The 15949-nt window shown below is 35.7% G+C and overlaps 1 protein-coding gene across 2 annotated transcripts in view; it reads left to right on the top strand.

The window, feature by feature from the left end:
- Positions 1 to 15949, top strand: part of UBE2E2 (ubiquitin conjugating enzyme E2 E2) — a 217305-nt gene that overhangs the window by 114292 nt on the left and 87064 nt on the right. The gene's annotated exons all lie outside the window — the stretch shown is intronic.

Here is a 15949-nt window from a genome sequence, read left to right as displayed (position 1 = left end):
TTAAAGATGAATTTCGCAATATGAAAAAGGATTTCAAAGATTTAAAAGATCATATCAAAACAGAAGTGGATGAGATTAAAAATACAATGGGGCAACTAACACAGGATGTAAAAAATGTTAAAGACAAGGTGCAAACCTTAGAGAATAGAACAGATATTTTAAACATGGAATTGGAAAAAAATTTGGACTATATTGCTGTCATGGAACTTAGAGATAAAGAATATTGTTTGAGATTCCGTGCAATTCCTGAGGAAACAGGTGAAGATATCAGAGAGAAAATTGTTAATGCCTTGGTAAAATCCTTGGACTGGGATGAAGATCGGATGGAATTTGAAATAGATAAAGTTTATAGAATTAATTCCAGATACGCAAAAATGAAAAAAATCCCAAGAGATGTGCTTGTTTACTTTCTAAAAAAGAGGACCAGAGATATGGTTTTGCAACATCATTTTAACAATGTCTTCAAAATTGACGTTAAAGAAATACTGGTGATGAAGGAAATTCCTATTAGACTTCTACATAAGAGAAAAGAATACGCTTTCTTCACAGAAAAACTCAAACAATGTAAAATTCAATTTAGATGGGATGTTCCAGAGGGAGTGATTTTTACATTTAGACAACAGAAGTATCGATTGAATACTGTTCAAAAAGCAAGGGATTTCTTGAGAAAAGCTTCAAAAGACATGGAAGAAGATAAAATTAAAGATATGGATATAACTCATGAGAAACAAAGTCAACAGAAACAGGTAGAGGATGAAAAGGATGATGATGAATTAAAGGGAGCAACAGGTACAGACTTTTCTAAAATACATGCTTAAAAATGGATTACAAATATCTAACTTGGAATATAAATGGAGCTAATACGTCGCAGAAGAGAAAGTATTTCATTATTTGAAAAAATTAAAATTGGATATAATTTGTTTACAAGAAACTCATATTAAGAAGAAAGATTCTAAATATTTGATCTGTAAAAATTTGGGTGAAGAATTTATTTCGGCAGGATCCAAAAAAAAAATGGTGTTGTTCTTTATATTAACTCACAATTGTCTCCTAAATTGATATTATTGGATGATAGTGGCAGATTTGTGGGAGTTGAAATTACCATACAGGGTACAAACATTTTGATAGTGGGCATTTATGCCCCCAATGAAGATAAAACAAGGTTTTATACAGGACTTATGGAAAAATTATCAGAGTTTGCATATGATCATTGGTGTGTCATGGGTGATTGGAATGGGGTAATTTCACCAAAAATGGATAGACTTTCTGAGAAAAATATTAAAGAGACACAGGGCAAATTGCCGAAGATCTGCTTCGAATTGATGGAAAATTTAGAATTGGTGGATGCTTGGAGATATATAAATGACAATGCAAAGGAATTTACTTACTTTTCAGAAAGACATAAAACATTTTTGAGGATTGATATGATTTGGATGTCTAAAAATTTAGTGAAAGACATTTCCAAGATGGATGTATTACCAAAAACTTTTTCGGATCATAACCCTGTGATATTGACTTTTTTAAAAAAAATCTTGGATTTAGATGGAGACTAAATGAATCTTTATTACAGAATGATAAAGTAGTGCAAGAATGTAAGAAGAAATTAAAAGAGTTTTTTGAACATAATTTATACAAAGGAACAGATGAAAATATTGTTTGGGATACAAGTAAAGCATTTATGAGGGAATATTTTATTAAATGTAATTCTGAACTAAAAAAGAAGAAACAACAGAAAATGCAATTAATTTTGGAAGAAATAAAACAGAAAGAGGAAGAATTGAAAAAGAATCCAACTAAAGTTTTCATTATAAATCAAATTAAAATGTTACAGAAACAAGTGTCAATGTTGACAGTTAGAGAAATTGAAAGGAAATTAAATTTTGCTAAACAAAGAACTTTTGAATTTGCAAATAAACCGGGGAAATTGCTAGCATATAAATTAAGAAAAGAACGACAAAAAAATCTCATTTTAAAGATACAAGAAGGAGAAGAGATGTTGACAGATAATGTAAAAATCCAAAAAGCTTTTCATCAATATTATTCAATGTTGTACAAATGTCAGGAAATTCCTTCTGAAAAAATAGAAGAGTATATATCTAAACAGAATTTGCCTAAAATCACAGATTTTCAGAGACAAGCTATTAATGGTCCTATTACGTTAAGAGAAATATCTGATGCAATAAGTAAAATTAAACTAGGAAAGGCACCAGGACCGGATGGATTATCGGCAGCGTATTACAAATGTTTGGAGGAGGAACTCTTGTTACCTTTACAATGTACAATGAATTTAATTTTGCAAGAGGGGAAGATACCGGATAGTTGGAAAAATGCTAATATAACATTAATACCGAAAGAGGAGCAGGACCTAACTAAAACAAAACATTATCGGCCAATATCTTTATTGAATAATGACTATAAAATTTTTACAATGATTTTGGCAGAAAGAATGAAAATAATATTGCAACAATTTATTCAGGAAGATCAAGTAGGGTTTTTACCTAAAAGACAACTACGTGATAATGTCAGGAATGTTTTGAATGTGTTGGAATATCTAGAACAACGAAATGACATACAAGCAGCTTTGATTTTCTTGGATGCTGAGAAAGCATTTGATAATTTGAATTGGAAATTTATGTTTAAGGTTCTAGAGCAAATGGATTTTGGAGATAATTTTATAAAATGGATCAGATCGATTTATACATCACAGAAGGCACAGATAATTGTCAATGGGGATTTAACGGACTCTTGTGAAATACAAAAGGGTACAAGACAGGGATGTCCACTGTCCCCTCTTTTATTTATTTTGGTTCTAGAAGTGCTGCTTAGAGACATAAGGCAAGACAAAAGGATTTCGGGAATAAAGATAAAAAAAGAGGAATATAAACTGAGAGCATTTGCTGACGACTTGATAATTGTATTAGAAAATCCCTTGGAAGGAATTAAAGTATTGATGGATAAACTAAAAGAATTTGGACCATTAGCAGGATTTAAGATCAACAACCAAAAAACAAAGATGTTGGTGAAAAATTTATCTTTAAGGGATCAAAAAGAGTTAATGGAGAAGACAGATTTTAAAATAGAAGAAAAGGTGAAATATTTAGGTATTATTATGACAAATAAAAATTCAAAGTTGTTTCATAATAATTATGAAAAATTATGGACAGAGATTAAGAAAGATTTGTTAAAATGGGATAAATTACAGTTGTCATTAATGGGTAGAATATCTGTAATAAAAATGAATGTATTGCCGAGAATGATGTTTCTATTTCAAACAATACCTGTAATATCCTCTGATTTACCTTTTAAACAATGGCAAAAAGATATTTCTAAATTTGTTTGGCAGGGGAAAAAACCAAGAGTTAAATTTAAATTATTACAAGACGCCAAAGAAAGAGGAGGACTGGGATTATCAAATTTGAGACTTTATCTTGCTGCTTGTTGCTTAGTCTGGATAAAGGAATGGATTGTATTGAGGAAGAAAAGATTATTGGATTTGGAGGGTCACAACCTGAAGTGGGGATGGCATGGATATCTATGGTATGATAAAGTAAAAGTTAATGTGGATTTTAATAATCATTTTATAAGACGTCCTTTGTTGAAAATATGGAATAATACAAAACAAGGTTTTTTTCGAAAATACCACTATGTGTTTCAAGTCAAGAAGCATTTTATAGAAGAGAAATGGCTGGAAAAGAGAAATGGTTAATTTACCAAGAACTATTAGAAAATGTGCATGGAGAATATATAATGAAAGAGAGAGAACAACTAATAAAGGAAGGATATAGTTCTCAATGGTTTGTCTATTTACAATTGTTAGAAAGATACAAAATGGATAAGAAAATGTATGGGTTTGAAATAAATAAATCTGATTTTGAAATAGGTTTGTGTACAAATGATGAATGTATAATTGCAAAAATGTATAAATTTTTATTGAAAATGGACATGGAAGAAGAACAAGTAAAAGAGTGTATGGTCAAGTGGGCAAAAAAATTTGGTTATAATATACAAATGGATCAATGGGAAAATATGTGGAAAAAAGGTTTGAAATTTACATTATGCTATAATCTTAAAGAAAATTTCTATAAAATGATGTATCGTTGGTACATGACTCCAGAAAAGTTGTCAAAAATGTATAGTAATGTTTCTAATGTATGTTGAAAATGTAAACAACAAGAAGGATCTTTTTATCATATGTGGTGGTCGTGTAAACAGGCAAAATTATTTTGGGCACAGATAGGTAGGATGATGCAAAAAATCTTAAAGATAAATATTCAGTCAAAGCCAGAATTTTTTTTATTGGGTTTTATGGATAAACAAAAGGAAAAGAAATATGGAAGAATAATATTATATATGATTACTGCAGCAAGATTATTATATGCACAAAAGTGGAAAATGGAATCAATACCAACAACGGAAGAATGGCTATTGAAATTAATGGACTTAGTAGAGATGGACAAATTGACATGCCTTCTCAGAGAAAAAACGACAGATACATTTCTTAAGGAATGGAAGCCTCTTTTGGACTTTTTGTTGAAAGAAAAAAATGAAATGATGATAATGGGATTTGACGATTAATTAAGATAGACTATGGGAAAAAGTGAATTTCGTATGTTTTAGAAGACAGGTTTGATATATATTATATACTTATAGCTGATCTGTGACAAATCGGAAGTCAAGTTTTTATTTTTATTTTTGTTGTATTGTTTTTGTTGTTTGATTTGTTTTATGAAAATTTGAATAATAAAAATTATTACAAAAAAAAATAGCATGGGGGACAAGATGAAACCCTGGGGAACACCACAGGTCAGCTCCCATGATGCGTCCCTTAACTACTTTTTGGAAGTGGCAGTGATGGTATGAGCGGAACCACTGAAGCACAGTGCCCCCAACCCCCACCTCCCTGAGACATTCCAAAAGGATACCATGGTCAACAGTATCAAAAGCTGCTTGGAAATCAAGGAGAACAAGCAGGGTCTCACTCTCCCTATCTCTCTCCCACCAGATATCATCAACCAGGGTGACCTGTTTCAGTGCCATGGCCAAGCCTGTAGCCAGACTGGAATGGATCCAAATAATCAGTTTCCTCCAAGCATGCTTGAAGCTGGACTGCCACCATCTTCTTGAGCACCTTGCCCTGAAAGGAGCTATTTGCCACTGAACGATAGTTGTTTAACACTTCTGGGTACAAGGAGGTCGTCGTAAGAAAGGGGCACACAGCCACCTCCTTCAAAGATAATTTTAACATTTTATACACTGCTAGAGATTTTTATAAATATTATACCACTTAGAGATTTATATATATATGTCTTAAATAATAATATTTTCTGTTACATTGTTTATATTACAGTAGCTAGTTCAGCTCTACATAGATCAGAAAGGGCCAGGATGAGCACTAGCAATAATCATAAAAATGGGTTTTAAGCTATCTCCAAAGGGACTTTAATTTACAGAGGCCAGCTTCCAGTTTGTGATAACACTACCCCAAGATACCTAACAATTCATGCCTATTCAATTTTCATTCCATCTGACTGCCAAAGATATTTATAAGGGCTTTCAGAAAACAACCTCCATTTGGCAATTAGGTTGCAAGCCTTTGTTTTTACACTATTTATCAGAAGGCAGATGAAGATATTGTAAAGTAGTCTATGTTAAAGGTATTGCATCTTCTTCATACAGGAGGCATAAAATATTTTTATCACTTACGGGGGGTATTGAGAACCAGACAAATGAGGAACTGCAAATATTTTAAATAAAATTTAAAACAGTTGTGCCCAGATACATCATTAGCAGATGCCTTTTGTGGTTTTGATTGAATCACAAAATTCTTTAGGGACACTAACTTTAAATAAGGAGTTAGTATAGAGAGTGTGTAGGCATTATAAAAGATGTTTATCTGTTTGTAGCTCCTCAATTTCCTCCCCAAAGCTGTGCTTTTTGTATATTATTAAATGCAGACCTAAAATCAATAAAGACTACATACAAAGTCTGGGTAAAATTTCCAGTGTTTTTTTTAAATAAAAGGATAAATATAGAAGTTAGTGATCAGTTGTAGATCTAGCAGCTTGAATGAAAGTCTGTCTGCTCACATGCCAATATATTATTATCTTGTCTTATAACTAGAAGATTGTAGCATATAGACTTTTTCAACAACAAGGAGTAAAGTAAACTAAACTCTATGTTAGGAGCTGCCTTTGAAGATGACCTGGAAACTTCAACTAGTGCAAAATTCAACTGCTCATTGGGGAAAGACAGAAAAGATTACACACATTCTGTAGCAGTTATACCAATTCATTTCTGGGTCCAATTCAAAGTGCTGCTTTTGGTCTTTAAAGCCCTAAACTGTATGGGGCCAGGTTACACTTGCACCTATACAAGCCTGACATGCTTTGTGATCAGCACGACACCCTGATTTTTGGCCCACCTTTAAATTCCGTTAGACTGGTGGGTACTAGGACCAGGTTCACTTTCTCAGTAGCGGCCCATATCTTATAGAATTTCCTCCTTTGGGATGTATATTTGGCCTCTTCAGCTGCACTATTCAAAATGACACCTGTGTATGGCTTTTAATTGATGTGTTAGCTGGTCTTGCTGCTGTTTCATTGTTTAATTGCTGTTTTTAGAAGTTGTTTTATAATGGTTCTCATTTTAATGTATTGTTGTGAATGTTAAAAGGTTTTATTTAAAATGTTGTGTTATGTTTTCTGGTTTGGGTGAACATGATCTAGAAATGCACTTATCTATAAAAAAAGTTTTTGTCTTTCACCCTTTTTATATACAGGGACCAATATTACCTCATTCTGCTTAGTTAGAACTTTCCCTGAAACATCACTGCAAGTAAAAGTGAGGCCAAATTCATACTAGGCACTTTATTAATACACCCATACAGTTTTTGTTTTATTTGTCTGCTTTTCTGGAGGGGAGGGGGAGGGGAGTGAAAGCCCAGATTTACAGCAGCCATAGTATCTGCTGTGGGTTCTCAGCAAGCCAGATGATATGGGCATCTGCCTTTTTGGTTCTAAAAGGCTATATTAAAAGGAGACTATTTATTATTATTATTATTTATTTAATTTATTAGTCGCCCATCTGGCTGGTTGTCCAGCCACTCTGGGCGATGTACAAGATAAAACAATACATTAAAACATTAAAATTTAAAACCATAACAGTAAGACACCTAACCCACCCCAAAAGCCTGCCTGAAGAGCAAGGTCTTCAAGGCCTGGCAGAAGCTCATCATAGAAGGGGCATGGCAGAGATCATTTGGGAGAGAGTTCCACAGGGTGGGGGCCACTATTGAAAAAGCCCTCTCTCTAGTCCTCACCAGTCTAGCTGTTTTAACCGGTGGGATCGAGAGAAGGTCTTCTGAGGCTGATCTTGTTGAGCGGCATCCCTGACGATGCTGGAGGTGCTCCTTCAGATAGACTGGGCTAAAACCGTATAGGGTTTTAAAGGTCAAAACCAACACCTTGAATTGGGCCCGGTAAACAACCGGTAGCCAGTGCAACTCCTTCAGCACTGGAGTGATGTGATCTTGCCGGTGGCTGCCTTTAATCAGACGAGCCGCCGCATTCTGTACCAGTTGCAGCTTCCGGACTGTTTTCAAGGGTAACCCCACGTAGAGCGCATTACAGTAGTCTAGGCGAGAGGTGACCAGGGCATGTACCACCAGTGGGAGCAGATGGTTGGGAAGGTAGGGGAGCAGCCTCCGTATCAGATGGAGTTGATACAGAGCTGCCCGGCTCACAGCCGAGACTTGAGCCTCCATGGTCAGCTGGGAGTCAAGAATGACCCCCAGGCTGCGGACCTGGTCTTTCAGGGGCAAACGTACCCCATTGAGCACCAGGTCCACATCCCCCAGCCTTCCCTTGTCTCCCACAAACAGTACCTCGGTTTTGTCAGGGTTCAGCTTCAGCTTATTCCTTCCCATCCAGCCACTCACCGACTCCAGGCACTTGGACAGGGTTTCTACAGCCAACCTCGGTGAAGATTTAAATGAGAGATAGAGCTGCGTGTCATCCGCATACTGATGACATTGCAGCCCAAATCTCCTGATGATTGCCCCCAGCGGCTTTATATAGATGTTGAACAGCATCGGAGAGAGGATGGAACCCTGTGGCACCCCACAAGTGAGAGGCCAAGGATCCGAAACCTCATCCTCCAATGCCACTCTTTGGTACCTACCAGAGAGGAAGGAATGGAACCACTGCAATACAGTGCCCCCCATGCCTAACCTCTTCAGGCGGTCCAGGAGGATAACTTGGTCAACGGTATCGAAAGCCGCTGAGAGATCAAGGAGGACAAGGAAGTTGCATTCGCTTCTATCCCACGCCCTCCTCATATCATCTACCAAGGCGACCAAGGCTGTTTCAGTTCCATGTCCAGGCCTGAAGCCCGATTGAAATGGATCCAGATAATCCGCTTCCTCCAAGCGCGCTTGCAACTGTTTTGCCACCACCCGCTCAATCGCCTTGCCTAAGAATGGCAAATTTGAGACTGGGCGAAAGTATTTAGACTTAAGGACTTCAAGGAACTAACTTCTAGCATCTCTTACTTTACAAGAGCCCAGAGTCGTAAGAGCTCTTGAACTATTGCTGTCAGAGCACTCTTCCAATTTTATTTTATTCTAAAACACTCTCTAGGACAGAAAGCAACTGTTGTGCATAATTTTTTCTCTTTACAATCAATATTTTCCTTGTGTGGCTTCTCCCAATTATTAACTCAGATCTTGTAGAATACGCAAAACATGTGTTTGCATGCAGATAAAACACACAGACAAGGAACAGAGAGAGAAATATATTGTGGGATTAAAAGCTTCAGAGTGGGGGGTTCTGTTTCTTTGACTCAGATACAGATAAAATGGAAGCTGACTACATTGCAGTATTGTTAGCACACATCTGAGTTGTTTATGCTTCGTTTAAAAGGAAGCATATACCCTAAGTATTCATGATTTGTGAGTAATAAAAGCAAGCATTTGCTAATCTGTAAATTTGTGAAAGCAGATCTTAAGAAATTTAAATAAATCCTAATTTTCTAGGCTCCTCTCAAAATTCCTCTGTGATATTCATCAGTGCACATTTAAAGAATGAAAAAAGTTGCAAGAAATAATGCATTCCCAAACCACCTTCCTTTTTAATGTTTCCATGGAATAAAATATTGTTTGTTATTCTCATGTCTCAAAGCAGCTTACAAAAAAAATCTAATACATAAAATTTAAAACACACATTAAAACATCAAAGAGTAGAACATTAGAATAACATTATTGGTGCAAAAGCCTCCTGAAATAAAACTATTTTAACTTGGCATCTGAAACTCATCAATGAAAGAGAAACAAAAAATGAGAGACCTATCCCAAGGAGGTTACATTCAAATGTTCAGTAGAAAGGTGAAAGTGAGGATAACCAGATTAAGAATATGTGTTCAGTTCAGCTACATGTATTTAGGTTTACTTCCAATACGGTTGTCCAAAGTCCGTACTATATAATATGTATTTTTAAACTAATATGCATTTATTTAATGGATAGTCCTTATGGTGTCATCTGTCTTTCTCTTAACATTTCTCCTCAAAATAGATTTCCTGCAAAATCTGTGGTTTAACATCAGATTCCAACTATAACCAAGTTTAAATATGTATCACTGTATTTGCTTACATCCACCCATCTCTCTCCTTGCCCTTCAACTTTTTTCTTTTTCACTGTTAATTAGATTTATTTATTTATTACATTTATATACCGCCCCATCGCCGAAGCTCTCTGGGCAGTTTACAGCTCCTTTGGGACATACAAGTTCCATGTATGTTGATGGTATTTCAGCCGTAACATTAAAAAATAGAGGAACTGTATACATAGAAACTATGTATAAGCAAGAAATTAGCTGTCCAGGAGTAATTTTCTTTAAGGGGATTTGTTACAGTTGTGCAGTATTACCAGGGTCTTTACAAGTGGGGGAATGTTTAAATAACTTCCTAGTTAAAGAGTGTAATTTTTCTTTGATTTTCACCTTCTTCCCTCTTTTTGAAAATAATCAACACCTCTTCTGACACATGAATTATCATCTGCATTTGCAGTGCATCTTCATTTGAAATCTTCAGTTCCTCCTTTTAATCTGTTCTTGTTGCTTCAAAAGCTCAGTGTTTTTCTTTCTTTTTCTTTTTTCCACTGGAACTGCTTAAATACTATAATCTATTTAAGAAATGAAATTTTCTGTTCATATTTCTGACTCTGAGAAGTTACCTCTGCAGAACATAAACTTGGGGGATAAAATAAGGAGAAGGATTATGAGACACGACTTTCACAACAGGTATGTTCAGATGTTCTCCATGTGGTTTGCAGTTGCTGGCTTACTAGAAGTCCTTATTTACTAGAGTATGCTATAGGCTTTTACGCAGACAATAAAAATAAATACAAAATGTTTTAGACAGAAAGTGTAGTATAGTAGGAAGGAACATGAGAATTCTGTTTTCCTGCCTGCAGTTGGCTGATTGTCATAGCTTGGGGCAAGTGTAAATAACTTTTAGTTTTGCCGATATAAAACAGAACAAACTGACACTGATAGCACTGATCCAATTTCCAAAAGCTACAAAGATATTTGGATGTAAAGTAGGAATTTTGAATTTTGAGAGTACTGTGAGCTCCACCCCCACTGGTTGCTTTTTTCTCCTGTTCCAAATCACTACCCTTCCCCCTCCCCCTTGACAGACAGAAAAAGGCAGAGAGAAAGATTCTGTGCTTTACCTTGGAGTGCAGGTAAATGTTGGATCCAGCATGATTTCACATGGGATCTCCAAAAAATCACCATCAAATTAAAGCTTACATTGGTAGATTTTAGACTAAAAATCGCAGAACTGGTGCATGCCAGCACCAACGCATCTGTGATCACAGAGGTGACATGATTTGATGGAGGTTTTGTGGGGATCCCTTATAAAAAATTATGAGACTCCATAAAGTTCCATGCCTTGGATTCATGTTTTTAGCATGCCAGCATTGGAAACTACCAGATTCATAACTTTTACAGGTTAGTCAATAGAGACAGCATGAAAAAATTATGCAATTTGAAGAGGATCTGTTTTACTGGATCAAAAATTTGTGTGTGTATGCAGTCTCTCACACACACAAACACACACAATTCATGAGGCACCCATCCGGATGCAGTTCCCCCCACCTCCGGTCTTCAGATCATTCCCCTTTTCCTCCTGTTGCTTAAGTGCCAATCTGAGTCTTGAAAACTGAACTTAATAAGGAAGCGGGAAAGAACATCCTTCTTCATTTCCATGTACTTTTTTAATGGAGGGGAGGAAACCACTTTACTACGAAGAGGCTGTGAGAGTGCCAGGGGGATTGCTCAAGGATCCCATTGAGTCAACATTGGCAACCATAGGATGTAAAGATGTAAAAACAATGGGGAAATAGCTACAATCATGTTCCACAAACACTTCTTTAAGAGTTCACACACACGTAGATTTTGCAGCAGCTGTCATGCTTTTACAAGAAGTTATACAACCAGAATAACATTTTTGGATTTAATTGCACTTTTTTGTGCCATGTTCTAAGCAAAAGTTGCAATATAGCCCTTTTATGAGCAGTAGAGTAGAAGGGCATCTTTGAATCAAACCAATTCTGATCAGTTAAATAGTGCTTTAGGATGTTCAAAGCTATTCACATACTTTATTTGATTTGTAATGCACAAGAACCCTGTAAAGTAGGTCTACAAGTGGGATAGCTGAGACAAGAGATTGTTGCTTGCCTACTTGGTGAGTTCACAGCACGTTATTCAGTCTCTTGTTCACTGTGCTACACCAGCTCTCAAGGCACAGGGGTTTTCATAATGCAACTCATATTTCCTGTTCTAGCCCTTGATATTCAGTCCATCCACTATCTCCTCAATTTACATTTTAGTACAGTTTGGTTTAAGCAATGTTCTGTATCAGTTCTTTAAATCCAAATTATTTTTTTGGTAACAAGAATGAGCCACCTGTGGTGAATGGCTATTTATACTTGATTCCAGGTATATTGTAGTAGATTAAATTACTTCTGTGAACTACTCTACAATACACGTGCATTTATTTCATGCTCACATTATTTCTTGTGCACATGTGAAGCAGATACTAGAATGTCAAATATGTTACTAAATGCACTAAAGATTTAACAAGAGATTTCCAGTTCTAGTTTAATATATAAATCTCATTAGTGATAGCTGAGAATTTTGGGACTGGGGGAGTTCACATCTAAGCTTTGCCACCCTGGGAGGGATATAAATAAATAAATGTCCCTCATGTTGGAATTCTTAAGCCCATTATGAACCATGTCTGTGCCCCTCCAAAGTTCAGTAATGGGATCTCTGCCAACCATCTCTCGCTATCACTCTTTTCTGCCACTTTTCAATAGCACGGACTGAATGACTAGTGCCAGCAGAGGTTTTACAAGCCTCATCGTTAAGGTCTGGGTGCTCTTGCCACTGGAATGCATAGGGATTTATAGATTCCAATGCCTTCTAATCCAGTACATTCAATTGGTAAGCACTGAAAAGTCAATTCCCATGCATCTCACTTGCAAATGATTCTCCTAAGCATGCTTAGGAGCACCTAGCCTTTAAGGGTAATGTCTGTGTTGCCAGACAATCCTTTCTGCTGCTAGTCCCCTCTGCCTTTACAAGGGTAAATTTGCTTTACAAGCTGAGGTAAGCTTCCTTGGACTTGATCTTTTGAAGAAGAAGAAGAAGACTTGATCTTTCTCAGAAGGACCACCATTTGAAAAAAAATGAAAATTTGTTTTTGAAAATAACTTGTTTGTGACTATCAAATCTTATTCTCCGCAACTTTTTTTATTTCTGTCTAGCACAGCCTTGTAAATAAATCCACAAAATTACTATTCTGCAAAAAAAAGAATTATATTAGTCTGCAGGGGCTGGCACAGCAGGAAGAGAGAGAGAGCTTCATTTTCTTGCTGGGCACAGATGGAACAGAATATGCTAGCCTACTCACTTGCCTAAATGCAATTCCTTATTCCCTGTTGCTACCTGATAAGGGTTTAAATGCAAGGCAGATCTGTCAGGAGATATTAGTATAAGTAGCTGATTTCTCAAGTGTATTTGTATTGTGACACTTGTGGTCCAATCCTTTTTCTTAAAAGGTGATACATCAATGGTACTAGATATAGAAGTATATTAAGAGGGAAGATCAAAGGGTTTGCTTATTTTATTATAGTTAAACATCACTATGTTCAGCCACCATTAAGCTGTTACAGACAAAGTGAAATTGCTCTAACAGGCTTTATATTTTGCAAGTAAAAATTGACTTTCACTCCTTGGAGTTCCATTTGACAAACCAGATGTTTTTACAAATAATGTCATCATGTTTGTTAAAGGCTCGTTTGGTTTTCTGGCTTCATAAACAAAAGTGCTCTTCTACTGGTACATTGAAATTTTATTTTATATAATGGCTTTATCTTTTCAATCTAGAGATTTCTTATCCTGATGAAACTAAAATGTACATGCTAACGAATAGAACAAGAGAGGCAGTTGGTATAGTCAGCTTCACACTTTCCTTGTTACAGATGTATGTAACTATGTGCCCCAAAATATTTTGCAGCACAAAAGTGATGTTTCTACCAAACTGGTATTTTGCGATATTGTTATTACAGTATCACTTTATCCAAAATACATATAGTGCAATCTGAAATACTTTTAGCAAAACACTCCTGAGAGCGGCTTCGATTATTTAAATGATTTGCCCCCTTGTGCCCTTTGCACAAGCAACAGGACAGTGTACAACAAATAAAATAAAAGGATGCATAACATCCAGAAAGTACCACCATCTTTAAAATACAAAACACAGCAACTCATAACAATTCACTAAATAGAAATTTACTAATAGCAACAGCAACTAATCCATTTATCTGTTCAGTCTCTCCTTCAAACGCTTGCCAAATGAAGTGTGTCTGAATTGTCTTGTTTTATATTTTAGACAGCACATTTCTTAATTATTTATAACTAAGTATTTGAGTACATTACATTTTACATGCACCACATAAAACTTTCACAAACTTATAATACAATTATATGCATATTTACTTGGAAGTAAGTCCCTGTGGTCAGTGGGTAAGTTTGCATTAAAGAGCAATATTAATTGCTATTATACAGTCATACAGCTGTAAAAGAACAGTTGTTGAGTGGGGGGATGGAGAGATCACCCCACAGGGCACGCACATAAGCTGCACATTTTAATAAAACTTTGATCGAGCTGAAAGCATGTGCCTTACACAAGACAGCTGCTCTCACAATAGATTCCCCACCCCCACCCCAATTATTCTTTGATGTGTCAGGGGTCTGTGTTGATGTTTGTTCCTCAGTCAGCTAGAGCAATTGGAGAAGCTAATAAAGAGAACAATGCTATCTTTGCCACAGTGCAACTCCTAGTTACATCCTAGTTACATGTCAGCTGAAACTGGTTCACACAACTGTTTTCAGGAATGTCTGCAGTTATAATCTGAGCTAACCTGGTTTCACATTTTCCCCCAAGGAGACAATTATAAATATTAGGATGAATCACTTTGTATGCTGAATGGTGGCAGCTCCTTAGGTAGATTTTTAAAAAAAACTATACTATTTTATAAAAGACTCTTTATCAGAAACTTAAGGCCTTTTGAAAGTTCTGAGATAATTTCCTGTGGCAGAATACATAACATTATCTTTGTAAATATATCAGAAGAATCCTAGTAATGACCATGATCTTTTAACAGAAAAAGTTGAGATTAAAAATATTGTCAAAAGAGCTTGCCATGGAACATTTTACCTTGTATTTTAAATACATACAGTTATTTTAAAATAGCCCTAATAAATATATTTGAAAGTATTAAATATTTAAACACACAGATTTTTTTCATTATACATACTCCTTGTGCTATACTCAGTCATTATTTGTTCTCTTCTGTTTGTCTAACAGCTTGATTACATTTCTGGAGCAGGAAGATATAACATATTCTCATTCATAGAATGTTTGTACGCCCTTAGTATAAGATGAATGCATATTTGCTAGTCTTTGAGTACAGAATCACTTTTTATTACTGTGCAGAAAAATAATTTTAATCATTTTCTTGAACATTGGTATACTTCCAACCATAAAGAATGTGACACCTGTGTGCACAAGTCAAAGTTCATTCATTATTCTCAGTCAACAGTGAAATCTTAAAAGCTTAGTGCATGTGGAACCATCAGCTATACATGTCTCTACATGTCTACTCAGAAATAAACCCAATTAAGCTCAATGGTACTTACTCCCAAGTAAGCGTCTGCATCAGTTAGCAATATTAACCCCCTGCTTCTGCTAAGCCACTGATATATTGTGGGATGTTGGTAATCAGTTCCAGAATATTAGGTTTTGTACTGGATTGGTGAGGGGAAATTTCTGTTAGAGGACATTTCCCTGGGCCCAATCCACTATGTTAGTTTTTTTAATGTAAGAATTCTGAGACTTTTATTTTTATGAAAGACTTGGGTTTAATACCAACTAAATGGATTCATAAACGCAGTGAGAAATATAATTCTGTTTCTCCATCAAAGTCCAATAAAATCATTTGGATAAAAGGAAATAATTACAGAAATGTGTAACATTAAATTGTCCTTGTGATATACAGTATAGAAGGTATCCCTTTAACCAAATGCCAGTGATCTTGGATTTTGTGTGAAATCCTATATTAGCCATATGAACTATGTCTTCATGTACAGGTTCTTCTGCTTCCTCTTTATGGGGACATAATATGTCACCCAGTTTAAATTGTTCTTTCCCAATATGCAATTTGTGATAGACTGCTATCCTGAGCAGTGATCCTTAGTTTACAAGCCTAATAATAATAAAGACAATAAAATGAAATTGCATTATTCTGAGTTGCACTAGGCTAGATGAACCAATGATCGATCTATTCAACATGTGAATAACTTTCCAAGGCCTCATAGAGAAGTT

Source organism: Rhineura floridana, chromosome 10 (assembly GCF_030035675.1).
Source record: "Rhineura floridana isolate rRhiFlo1 chromosome 10, rRhiFlo1.hap2, whole genome shotgun sequence".
Classification (NCBI taxonomy): Eukaryota; Metazoa; Chordata; class Lepidosauria; order Squamata; family Rhineuridae; genus Rhineura; species Rhineura floridana.
This window is presented reverse-complemented; position numbering and strand designations above follow the sequence as displayed.